Source organism: Heterocephalus glaber, unplaced genomic scaffold (genome assembly GCF_053883595.1).
Source record: "Heterocephalus glaber isolate CG9 unplaced genomic scaffold, H.glaber_assembly_v1.0 deba00001720, whole genome shotgun sequence".
In the NCBI taxonomy this organism is placed as follows: Eukaryota; Metazoa; Chordata; class Mammalia; order Rodentia; family Bathyergidae; genus Heterocephalus; species Heterocephalus glaber.
In genome coordinates, this window is record NW_028258433.1 from 13,563,895 (window position 1) to 13,577,966 (window position 14,072).

Below are 14,072 nucleotides of genomic sequence, written 5' to 3' on the forward strand. Positions count from 1 at the left end.
GTCTATGGTGAGTTTTATTTGTCTTTTGTATCCATGCTAAGAACCAATAATCAAAAAATGAGTTACTCTGTTTCAAGGTGGTAGTTTTACTACAAAGCATTTTTCACAAAGGTTCTGGATGTAAAATAATTTCACTATAGGCAAGTTGGTAAAAAAAAAAATTCATATATACTGCAGTTATGTAATGACCCTGTAGAATTTTTTTACTCTACCTCTTATTCTGTTGTTAAAAATAAAATTTTGGGTGGTTTATTCCAAGTAAGTAAATTCTATTTAAGGAAACCAGTATCATTCTGATATATTATAGTATAAATTTCTGAATTTGTTCAAAGAATTAGTTACTTTGTGTTTTTAGAAAGCAACACCCCAAGAAGCCTGAGCAAGTTTATAAGAGCAAAAGGGGAATAGTGTGGCAACTCATAACTGCCAGAAATTTTGATGAGTCTTGAAGAGCTGGAAGAGAAAAACCTCAATTACATCTTTACTTCTGAAATTAAGATTCTTATTGGAGTCTCCTTCCCTCATTACTACTGTTAAAAAAACTCTTCCTGAGCTGGGGATTTAGCTCAGTGGTGCTGTGCCTGCCTCACAAGTGTAAGGTCCTGAGTTCAATTCCTAGTACTGAGTACACACACAGACACACACAAACTTCCCTGGGTCAGTGAAGTTTTTTTTTCTTTCCTATTTTCCTAGACATAATCTGCTCACTGGATGAAAAATAATATATACAACCTGTTCTGCCACAAGACATATTTTTGTAATTCTAATTACAGAGAATACTGTTAGCAAGCTTGAAAGTATGCTTTATGGTCTTTTTCTTCAAAAGGAGGCAGACTAAGGGGAGGAAAGAAAAAGCTTTTAGCTGGGCCACTGCATTGGCCATTGGTACCCTTTTTAGGATTTTAGAGGCAAGGGAAGAGAGGAGCCAGGCTGCCCACCAGCTTTGCAGACTCTTGGCTGGTGCATGTTGCTGGTCTTCTATGCCCACCATGGCTCAGGACTTTATTCCCATCCATGTCTACCTTGGCATCCACAGCCGTGCTCTATTGTCCTATCTCCACTCAAAGCCCAACACCGTGGCAACTTCCAGACAGAGGGGCTGACCAGTGTGGTCCCCACAGGTTAGTGTGCTGGTAACAAAGTTGCTTGATTGGAGTGGTCTACCGAGCCCCCAAACCCCTTTTATATTGTCATGATTTTTTCTTTTTTAGTGTGTGACTCAGTTCAGGGTCTATAAGGAATGAGTTATCTAGCCATGCCCTACATAATGTTCCTTTCAATGAAGGGCCACATACCATGGTGGCTCTGTAAGATTATATTGCCTAATGACCGTGTGTAGCTGTTAGTTTATGCAATACTCTACTGTGTTTTAGCAGAGACACAGGTTTTATTAGTTGCTACTTTTCATTCCCTCATGAATTCAACTTGGTCCAGATTGTTGAGAGCCATACCAAAAGAGAAATCATTCAGATGAGTACTTTTAGTAAAGCCAAAATAGAACTCTTCAAGGACAGCCATGGCTTTAAGATACAGTGGCAAAGAAAGTGTTTAGGATAAAGTAGCACTCAGTACCAAATAAAATATTAATGATCTCTGTTGCATCACACCGGTCAGCAGCTAATGATGTTATACAAAAGTAGAAGACAATGAGGATTTTTTGTCTCTTATGTTTACCAAGATCCTGTGTATGTGTAATTTTTTAAATTTAATTTTTATTAGTACATGTTTGCAGTACATAATGATTACATTCATTGTGAGGAATTGGTACATGTGCATAACTTTTCAATTCCTTTTGTGTATATGTAGTTACAAAGTGTGTATCATAAGCAAGCTACCTGTGTGGTACTTGAAAAAAGTGTGCTGAGGATGAGGGACTGGTAAGTGAAATATTTTTCTTCTCTAGGTTTAAAACTGTTTGCTGCCTAACTGATATATGGTAACAGTTGGTGAAAATGGAATTTAGTTTTGTAGTAAATCTGAAACTATAAACATAAAAGAAGGGAACAAGCATACTTATCCAAAATACAAAAGTACATGGGTACTGATGAGATCCCATTTTCTTTTGGAGACAGGGTTTCACTAAGTTGCACAGGCTGGCCTCAAACTCTCGATCTTCCCACCTCTGCATTTTGAGTAGCTAGAGTAACAGGAAAGTGCCAAGGATCACAATGTTAAAATAGCTCAGTTATTTTGAGATGAAAGGTCTGTTATTTCTAAGCTCTTAAAATGATGCCTAATATTTCTGTGTTCTGTGTGTTCCAAATTTATGAAAATATAAGACAAACTTTGTGTGACATACAGTATAGTCTTTCAAAAAAGATGCTGGTGTCCTGTCTCAAAAACAAAACAACTAAAAAGAAATCACCATTGATTTTTACCTGTATATATTTAATAAATTTATCAGAAACAAATGCACATATATATGTATAAATATAGCTATGTCAGCTAAGACAGATTTAGAAGACAAAGTATGCAGCAGGGACTGGGACAGACACGATTCTATCTGAAAATTGGAGGTGCACTTTAATCAAATACCAGCTAAAGCATGACTGGTTCATTCTCATCAAAATATACCTCTACTGCAAATCCTGAACAGTAAATTTTCCATGTTTTTGGTTTATGAAGATTGTCCAGTTCATTTCTTGGTAGATAAAGCCTAAGGATAGAAAAAAAAATTATTCCATTTTACATTAATTAATTAATAGTGGTTCTGGGGATTGAACCCAGGGCCTTTGCACAGAGCTGTATCCTGGACCCTTTTTTTTTTTTTTTTTAAATTTTGAGACAAGGTCTTTAAATTGTCCTGGCTGGGATTGACCATGTGATTCTCCTATCCAGCCTTCCAGAGTGCTAGCATTACAGGTGTGTGCCAACATGCCCAGTTCACATTTTATTTGAGAACTAATAGAAAAGCCATGCATTAGGGCAGTCTTGTTGGAACTTTAGAAAAAGACTTGCTCACCATAATTAGGACCTCGCCCTTTTAGTGTGTTTGTTGGCTCCTTCTACCTCTGTGAAGAGACACAAAATACCTTAATCTTCAGTAACAAGCACATCAGTGACAATATGTTACAGATTCTTTTAACACTGCCTCTCATGGAATTAACAATATTCAGATTTCATATATCTAAATTTTTATGAGTGATAGAAATCAGCTGGAGACTAGATGTATAATAAAACCTAGTAGTAAAATACAGTTTCTCTTTTAAATGATGAAGTTGATATTTTTCACTAAACATCAATCTCCTGACTTTACTGAGCAATATGTGAAATTAAATGTTACAAACATCAGTAGAAATATATAAAAGTAAGAATAAAAATAATCTAATGTGTTGCTTCTCAATATGAAGATGGCTATCCTTCAACCAGAACCACTTTTGAGAGATAGCAAATGAAGCTCCACCTAGTTGTCTCTGTTGGAGGAAGCCAAAATTCATTGTATACATGCAGAAAAAAATTGATAATTTTTTTCCATTAAATCCACAGTTCACTCCTTCAAAAATCTATGAAATGTGTATGCATTACAAATGTGAAGACCAGATTTTCCTTTACTCTTGCCTTATTAGACTTGAGGTGTTATTAGATCTGGCATAGACTTGAAGAAAAGTCTCGAATTGGATGTAACAACAATGACAGTTCATGTTACATACAATCACAACTACTTCCTCAAGTCTGATCTGATCTGAATGATTTTTAAAATATTTTTCCTTTTATATTGAGTGGCATGGTGATATAAAAATTCTCATTTTTTCCCCACCATTACAAAACTATTTAAAATGGAAAATTTGTAGATTCCAGAATGAGTTTCCAGATATGGTAGAAGGTTCTTTGGAATAATAATCTTCAAATCCAATTAATAATTCTTCCCAATTCAGTTTCTAGAAAATCATGTTTAAATATGAGACTGTATGTGTCTGGAGGTGCAGCTCAGTGTTAGAGAACTGACTTAGCATGTATAAAGCTCAGGTTAAACACCCAGCAACACACACACACACATGAAGACTATTAATGATTTTCTAGTTGGCTGCATCAATACTTATTATGTTTTATAACTTCTACTGTAGATATAAGTGTGCCAATCAGCTTTTAAACTAGCTGCAGCCTCCCTCAATCACATTATTTTAGCATAAAATTTGGTGGTCAGTCAGTTAATTAACACTTACTGAAGACCTACTATATTCAAGGTACTGATCAAATGCATATTAAACTTCATGAGAGGAGTTCATTCTCACAATCAAGATCTGAACATAACACATTTTAACTTAGTTGTGTGGCATGGACATTGAGTCTAACCCAACAGTAAGTCTCAAGAACAGCTGTGTAGGAGACCAGCTTAAAACTGTACTGAGCAGGCTTTAGATATTATTGATTTGGCTTATGAATTTGGCTATTGATTAATATTATGAATCACTCCAAGGCCCAAGTGTGAATTGCTAATTGACCTTTCAGCTGGTGTTCAGAGATAGACTTCCCTATGACAACAGTCACGATTGAGGTCTCAATGATTGATGAGGTCATGACATCTCTAATAGCAAGGAAACACTACAGCTGAGGAATTATGACTCTGTGCAACCATTCTCTAAGATCAAACGTTATCTAGACACTGCAAGTGGCTTGTTAGCAATGACCCGCAAGATAGCACAGGTGCCTTGTTGACTGTGATCTGGCCTTCACAAGTTTACATAGTTTCTCACCTTTTCCAAGTCTGGCTCATTAAGTGCATTAGTTCTCTTATTCCCTACACCTGCCTTCACGCCCCCTTGCTGTGTTGTATAATCAGAAATACTGACTAATCCAGAGCTCGTGGTCTTAACCAGGGCAGAGCTAAGATCAGGTGGTCTTAGCCAGAAGAGAGCTAAAGCTCAATTCCCAGCCCCCCAAGTAATAAACTACCATTCATTATTCTTTATTCCTCGTTCTTTGTATATTTTCCTTTCATCCCCTGCTGTCCCCTCACCCACTGACCGGGCATCTCACAGTGACTGGTCAGGCTATCTGACAACTGGTTGGGCTATCAGTCGGATACAGCTGTACTTTTAAAATAATCTCATTAAGATGAGTAAGGCCATGAGTACAGTGACTCAGAGTTTGTTTCTATAAACTAATAACAGTAGGCAAAAAAACTTGTCGTTACACTTTACATCCAGACATTGAAGATTAAGCTGTTACTATTTGATTACATTATATCCCTACCTGTTTTTTTGTATAAAGGATGTGTGAAACCAAAAGAAAAAAGGGCAGTTGTCATAATACGTGGGAAGCTCCTAAAAAGACATGGTTTTAAAAAAAAGGTTATTTTCATAATAAAATTGATACCTAATGATTACAAAGAGATTAAAATTCTTTCCTTTATTTCTTTATATATTCATCACATTATATCTATCAAATATGAGTACTCCATACTGTATAACAATACATTTAAGACACAAAGGAGGCTTTAAGAGAATATTGTTTCTCTTGCTGTTTATATCAAAAATTTCAAGGAAATGTATTTTTTAAGGGTTAAAGATACATTATCTTTAGTCAGTATTTTCAAATAAAATGCAAGGCATAGTGGGAAAAACAGGTAAAATTGGACTTCATTAAAATTTTTTAAACGTTGTGCATTAAAGGGCATTAACAGGTTGAAAAACTATGGAATAGGAGGGAATGTTTGCAAATCATGTCTCTTAAGATCTTTTATCCAGAATATATAAAAAACTCTTACAACTGAACAACAGAAAGACAACCCAAATAAAAAATGATCAAAGGATTTAAATAGACATTTCTCTAGATGTTATATCCAGATGACCACCAAGCACATGAAGATTCTTAGTCACAAAGATACCAGTTCACACCCACTAGCCTCACCATAAAATAAAAAAAAAAAGCAAAACAAAGCATCAGTGAGGATGCAGAGAACTGGAGTCCCTCATACAATGCTGGTGGAAACACAAAATGATGCAGCCAAGGTAGAGAACAGTTTGGCAGCTCCTCAATACTTTAAATGTAGAATTCCCATATGACAGCAATTCCACTCCCCAAAAGGTATTTTCTCCATGATAGATATTTATAAATTTAGATACTGGTCTTTTAATCTGTTTTTGATAGTACTACACAGACTCTCCTAAGGACTTATGCCTACTTATACACAAACATTTTGGAGTGAATTCTTTTTTTTTTTTTTCTGGTACCGGGAATGGAACTTGGGACCTTGCTCTTGCAAGGCAGGCAGCAGAACCACTGAGCTAAATCCCCGGCCCTGAATTGAATTCTTAAAAGTTTACATGGCCTTGTCATCTATTGTTCTCATACCAGAACCAAGGCTCAGTCATCCCTGCCACAGTTTTTAGTTCTATGCCCTCTTCCAGTTCCTCAGTGTGATCAACCCAGATATTTGCCTTATGCAACCAACCTCCTGGTAACCACCTTCCTATGGAACATCTAGGTACAACTTACTCGTCTTGCCCCTTTGCCCCCCCATACTCCGGGCACCTGTGCAAATGTGGCACAGTGATTACTCCTCAGTCTGTGTGACTCATGAAACTCATGCCCACTTTCTTTAAACCCACCAGTTAGACCTCCCTGTGGGAAAGCTGCTAAGGTAACACTCGACCCCAATGAAGGCTTTGATCCTACGTCTCTCTGTCCCTTCTGCTCCCCACTGCTGGTTGGACAGATATGTCCTGGATGGTTTCCCCCTTCCCATTGGCCCTGTGAAGTGTGCTTCCTTCTCCTCTATGGGATCTTTAAGTAATAGAACACTGCTCCTGTTCTTTCACGTGTTTTGTTGGGCAGCCTTCTTTGTGCCTCACCTGCCCAACACTTCTGAGCCTAACTCTCCTCTCAGGTTCTCTTAGGCAGTGGCTATCTTGGTAGAAATAAACTAGACACAGGTCAGATAACAGTCACAAAGGTATCTACCAGTATAAACAAGTTTCCTGAGAGAGGGACACCTGGTCACCAGTTGGACACTAGAGCATGAGGTTGTCCACCAGGATAAAGAAGTATCCTGTGAGAGACACATTGCTAAGCAACCATAACCACCTTGCCCGGCGCCCTGTCAAAGTAATACTAGAACTTATATCCACTTTCCAGAGAGAGACCTCAAGACTAAATTAGAGAAAACTATAACATGCATCATCCATTTCTACAAGATAGCCACATTGAATAATTAACCATCAACACTGATGATGACAGAAGTACCTATATGTTTTGAAAATGCTTTCATGTCATAACTTTTGACAATCACAAAGACTGGATATTGTCAAGGTTCCCTGGCCCAGGGTTCTTTATACCACTATTTCTGCTTAGAGACTACTACTTGAGAATTCAGAGTGGCTCCATATTCAAGGGGCAACTGTCTGATATGGGAACTTTCTGGACCACTTGCTTCAGCTATTTCAGTATTTAATAGATTCTCTTCCAACAGGGAGCCAGCAAGGGATTAAGGAAGGCACAGGAAATAGATTTTAAGTTGACCAACTCCATAGGCAGTTCTGATTGATGATTTAATAGGAAAATGAAACTATTGAGGGTTAGAAATGTTTTATATAAGAAAAATATTCAAGCATGACATTTTAAAAACGGCCAAAATAAATTATACACTATGGTAATGATATTCAGAGTAATGACAATGGAAGGCATTCTCATTTTTCATAAAGTAAATAAGATTAATACCATTTGTAACATATCAATTCAAAGGGAAGTAAAATCTCCCTTGTTTTAAAGTATTTTGTAAATTATGGATAGCTTTATTTTTTAAAGATATTAAAAATGTGACTTCTTCTGTACAGTTAAACATATCCTTGTTTTTAGCATCTTGTTTTTTGTATTTTGTCTTATTTGAAAATTAATACATATAAATCACATAGAATTTAGAAAAAAGAATGAGCAAAAAAATATGTATATTCTTCTTTTCAAAAATTTTGCTGTGGATCTGATTTGTTACTTTCCTCCCCTGTCCTGGTCATTGGTTGATTGCTATCATCTTCCTTGTTGGGAATTGTAACAAAAGAAATTCCAAACCAAAATCATTCAAAAGACTAGACAAGAAAAGTGGTAGAGATTGTTTCCTGATTACTCACCAAAGATAAAAATTTCACTTTCACATCATCATACAGAGCTGGACAATTGAATATATTAATTATTACTCTGTCTGATTCAATGTCGTGAAATACCTGAGAAGAAACACATGGAATTCAGAACTATAAAACTAGCTGCCAATGAGACAAGTATGGTAGTGAAGTTAATTTTCATTTATCCAGGCTTCCTAAATCTATCAAGAACTCTTGGTGCATAAAAGATGATTAACATTTATTTGTATAAGTCGTATACAAACGTCATAGTGTGTCATATACAAATAAATGTTAATCATCTTTTCTACGAAATCACAATACTGGTGTTTAAAAATTTTAAATACCTACATGTTTGAGGGTTATGGTGGAGCCCTGTTGGAAAATAAGTATTAAATTTTCCATTGGAATTTAACCAAGTAAGCATTAATGTTTAATCATCAGTAATCATCTGATTTTCTTCTTTTGGGACCTTTTTTTGAGGGAGGACTTTGAAGAATGTACTAAGAAGCGAACATCAACATTCAAAAAGTAATGAATAACTGATTCTGTTTTACCAAAAATCATGTGTTATTGATGAGACTGTTGATCTTGCCCATTACAGGCTGATGGAGTGAAGAAAAATATTTTAAGTTTCTGGGAGGAACAACTTGGAAGCTAAGCTAAATATTTCTTTGCTATCAATTTACCACCATATATTAATGGCATCCATATGAGAAAGGTCTATGCTAGATCCTGTGAAAAACACAAAAGAAGGTGCAGATTCAATCAGTTCCTCCAGGGAGTTGCACAGGAACAACAGTAGAATGATACAGAATAAGTGCCAAGCTGTATAGTGAAGACTGAATGTGCTGTTGTACAGTGAGGAATTAAGGAATGGCAACAGGAAGTACGGAGTAAGAAAGTGTCATTGAGGAAGTAGAATTAGACTTGGACATGGGAGTTGGATAAATGAATAGCGCAGATATGGGAGGAAAGGCCAGCAAAAACATGAAGTAGAAATTAGAATTGTGTTCCAAGAGCCAGAGGTGATGACTTATTTTACTTGAGTGGAATCTTTAGGTCTGGTAGAAATAAGTTCAGGTATGCTAGGGCTAGTGTATCTTGAAAGGTCAAAAGCCAAGGAAATAAAATTGCAGTTGCTGAAGTGAGAATTTTTTGTGTAAAGGTGGCCCAATGGTTATCACGTATAACATTAGTAATCTACAGTTCACAGTGTAATTTTATATATATTATCTAATTTAGTTAACATTTGAGATGTCATCTTTATTTTACAGATAAGAATGTTGAGCATGCCAAACCTGGGTGTAGTGGGACATGCCTGTAATCACAGTACTTGGGAGGTTGAGGCAGGAGGACCACCAAGAGTTCCAGGCCATCCTCGGCTACATAGTGAGTTCGCCAGCCTGAACTACATAGGGAGACTGCATCTCAAAAAAACAAAACAAAAAGGGGCCAGGGATTTAGCTCAGTGGTTCCACCGCCTGCTCTGCAAGCACAAGGACTGGAGTTTGATCCCCAGTACCAAAAAAAAAGAGTAAAACAAAATAAAAATGTTGAGTTGAAGAAGTTAACTGTCTTTGACTCTGGACATGCTGTGTGTAGTTTGCTCTACCTGAAGCGTTTCACAATGAAAGCAATATTTATTTCATGCTGCACACTGCAAGATTATACATAGCATATCATATAAGGAGGAAGATAAGGTTGAGAGACCATTGGAGAAGGCTTGGTATGAACAAATGAGGTCCTAGACTAGGTGCATAGTAGCAGTGGGAACAGGAAGGGAGAATAAAGAGAAATTTCAAATGTATAATCAACAGGAATTAGTGATTAGTTGAATTTTAGGGGGCCACGGCAAGGACAGAATAAAAATACCAAAGTTTAAGGTCTGAGTGAGCGAATGTGGGTGCAGTTTGCAGAGCAGAAGAAAAGCTCATTTGCTAAATCAGGGATGACTAAGGTGTTTGAATTGTTGGGGTAGAAACTGCCCGTGTTGTAGCTCCTGCATCTGCCACATAGTACTCATAAGTATCTTTAAAACAAACACAGAATTTTTGGTTCATACGATTCTTTTACCCAACAGTTTGTGCAAGAATAGGAAAAGATATGCAGTGATTGTAAGAACAAATGATAGTTTAAAGAAGGGCAATGGGCCGGGTGTGGTGCTGCACGCCTGTAATCCTAGCACTCGGGAGGCTGAGGCAGGGGGATTATTGTGAATTCAAGGCCAGGTAGGGCTACATCGGGAGTTCAAGGCCAGCCTGAATTACATAGCGAGACCCTGTCTCAAAAAAAAAAAAAAAGGCAGGAGAGGGCAGGGGGTGGATAAGCATAGACAAAAGTCTTATTTTTGAAGATAAGAATAGAAAGCTAAAGATTAGGCCTGCAAGAATGCCCTCAGATAGGGGAGACCAAAGCAAAACAAAAGGGTGTGGGGAGAATAATGTTGATAACTTGAAACAGGAGATGGAAATCAATGAAAGAAATTTTCTTACTGTTTTAGAAAGGGTCTACAGTATTAAGCACTTCCTCAACATTTTAGGTAAGCGTGGCCCTCCAAGCCCCATTACAGTAGGTACAGAGGTTTCTCCCCATACCCTTACTCCTGCACGGCTTCTCAGGTGCATCCCACAGAACATCCGAGTTAGAGTCACTGAGGACATTGTTCAACCGACAGATGCCTGCGCCCCATTCCAGACTTCCTAAATAACACTAAGGGAGTGCAGTTTCGGAATGTGCATCTTTATAAGCTCCTAAGTAATTTTCAGGGACACTAAAATTATAGAATCAGTGTGATATAGTAAAAAATAAAATGACCAAGAATGTAATATGGCAAAAACTGTCCAGATAAATGACTTTGAAACCTTGATAGGTTCCTGGAAATGTGCTCAGCATTTGTGGAAAAATGAAAGGCACAGCAACACTCTGAACTGAAGTATATTCTGGAAAATGGCCTTTAAAAACTATTTTGAACAATGAGGTAAAGAGAACTCTAGTTTGCTTCCAAACTCAACATCACCAAGGTGGACGGCAACCTGAAACCAACATGGCATCTCTTTGGGGTGAATGGTGGTTTGGGGAGGTTGCATGCTAATTTAGCATTGATATTTCAAACTAATACCAAATTTTGGTTTCTCTTACCCTATAGTTTGTGGAAGAACAGGAAAAGACAGTCTCTTGGTGCATTACTATCTGCACCTTTAGATCACTCCCATTGCCTTTACCAACTCCCAAATACAATTTTTAAAATATGCTGGTTAAAACAAAGATCAAACCATCTTGCCAATTAACATTGTTAATTTAAAAGAGAAAAATGATCCCAGTTAACCAATTGATGGTATTTAATCATTTGGTCTTCTATGGATCTGTCCTTGAAAGAGAGGACTTCAAAGACAATTCTGAATCCCAAAGTAGAATATTTTTAGGCTAGACAGAAAGAAAACAAAAAAACCCATGTAGTTCAGCTTTGAGAATCTCACTTCTTCACCTCTCCAGAAAAAAAATTAAGGAAGGTGACTTGCAACCCTAATATGTCTCTTTTTTCAGACTTCTAATGATGATATTTTAAAATAATAGATAATCTAAATTCCTCTTGCCCTACTTTCAATCTAGTTTCTAAAGCAATCTCTGTGAAAATATAGGATAGCTATATCCAAAATTCTTGCGGTGTTTAGTGTATATTTACAGATAATTGGTTTCATTCTCCTTTTTCTTTCCTCCAAATAAGCCCATGTTCTTTTATCGTTTCCCCAGAGACCTGGTTTCTAAAGCCTCCCCTTTCCTTTCAACCCTGCATATTTCACCTTAACAAGTATTCTAATAAAGTTATACATTCTTGATCATTTCCTATCCTGTTTTCATTTAATTTTATTTCATTAGCACTCTGTTTTCAATGTGTCATTAGAAATCATTGTTTCTTGCCTCAGTTCCCTCTCTCCTATTCCAGTAGCAGACCTTCCTTCCACTGATGTCTACCAGAAATCAGTAAAATGTAGGACTAAATGAAATCAAAGATCTAAGTACCACATGTCAAGGAAACAGTATTGATTTAAATTCTCACACATTTAAACATTTTAAATCATGTAAGTGTAGCACTGTTGGGAGGTGGTGGAAACCTTTAAGAGTTGGGGCCTACTGGAAAGTTTTAGGGGAGTGGGGGCCACGCCCTTGAAGAGGCCAGGCCTCTTTCTCTTGTGCCCTGGTCAGAAGGTGAATAGTTTGATACACTATGAACTCACCCACTTTTCATAGGCCCAAAGCAACAGGTCCAACTATGGTTGAAACCTCCAAAAACTGTGAGCCAAAATAAGGCTTTACTCTCTATAAATTGATGTAGCTCAAGTATTTGTTACAGTAACAAAAAGCTAACACAGACTAAATGCTTGCATTCACATAGATTTGTACTGATGTTGTTAATTCCATTGGTAAAGAAATTGAGGCAGAAGAAAGTGCTCCAACAGCAGAATGTACTAACTCTCACACTGCAGTCTGGTTCTTTTTTCTGGGCCTCACCAAGTGTGGAAAGAAAGGGGAGCAAGGCAATGCTGTTTCCAGACTCCTAACATCTTCAGACAAGGCTAGCATCTCTCCATTGAGAGGTCTGCCTCAGGTGAGGTCCTGAGTCAGGTCAACCACAAGACTCTGTCTCTCATAATTTACATGGGTCCCGTGATGCAGCCATAATTTGCAGTCTACAGAGCCTTTTCAGAGACAATTGCTCACTTATATATCCAAGCAGTCTCCTGCTAGACCAGGCTGGGTTTCAAGACTTCATGATGCTTGTTCAGAAATGTAGGCCAAAATTCCCCCAGAAACAATGGGTTGAAATTTGTTTTCAGAAGCCAGAAACCTTTGTAATTTCCATAAAATTCCTAGGAGAAATTAACCTATATCAATAATTTGAAAAAAGCATTTTACTTTTCAATGAATTGTCTTTTTAAAATTTCCAAGTAATTTACAGGCTTTTAAAAATTTGGAATCATCAAAGAAAATATGTCTAGATCTTATTTTGTGTGACTCCTCAGTAGGCCAGACATCCTAGGCTATCTGGGCAGATACTAACACTTTGGCACCATGGTGCCTATGATGTCTAGTGCTCAATACCTCCCCATCGTGTATGAGTCCCCATCCCTTCCAGCTACGACATCCCTGTTTTCCCACCTCCCCTTCTGTGCAGCAGAAGCGCAGTGGGTGATGGAGAAACAGACATGGGGCTGTAGGTTGGTTCCTCTCCCTGCTTCTTTTTCTCAAATCTCAGTGAAAGACAATCTGACCAATTATCTGCTTTCCTGGGTGATTTTCAGTCAAAGCTTCTTCTCTTTCCTTACATTTTGGAAGCAGTCAAATTGTCAGCTCTTTGGAAGTTGGTAAGGATTTTACTACTTCTAAATACTTGGTAAAGAGACTCCCACCAAGACCTGCTTTCTCCCAACCCTTTACATTTTCATGGAGATTCAGGTTGGGGGAGGACCCAAGTGCTGCCTCTTAGGAAGCTTTTCTTACTCCTTCCCCTGTCTTCTAACAGTGTGATCTGATGTATATCCACATACTTACTTCTCTCTGGTAATCACCCACGGACTCCCTAAGGGAAGGGAAGACTAGCATACATACTCAATAGTTATGCGGCAACAAATAAAACACTTGCTCATTATATATTTAAGGGATCTTGATGAAGGTGCTGGAGGTGAGAGGATTACAAGAGGAGAGAGGGGAAAGGGAGAAACCAGAGTTATGAGAAAAAAAGGGGCTCTGAAAGGAGTAGGTGAGAAAATGATATGGGGACACCTCTGCCAAGATGAGCCCTGAGCTAGAGGTGGGTGGGAAAGAAGTATTCTTGAGGGCTCATGGGTCTTTCTCACCTTTGTCAAAGGCTGTAACCTGAAAAGTCTACCCTGGGCCGAGGCCAGGGGAGCAATGAGAACAGGAAAGAAGAAAAAAAGATGGAGCCCCCAAATGAAAAAGAGAAGGAGAGGAACAACAGAGTTGACAATATGGCCATGCATTGCCTGGCCAATGGGC

At 37.8% G+C, this 14,072-nt stretch overlaps 1 pseudogene; it reads right to left on the bottom strand.

Moving 5' to 3' along the window:
* Positions 1–2,538: 2,538 nt before the first annotated feature.
* LOC147821719 (phosphatidylinositol 3,4,5-trisphosphate 3-phosphatase TPTE2-like) overlaps positions 2,539–14,072 on the bottom strand; it is a 30,719-nt pseudogene continuing 19,185 nt past the window's right edge.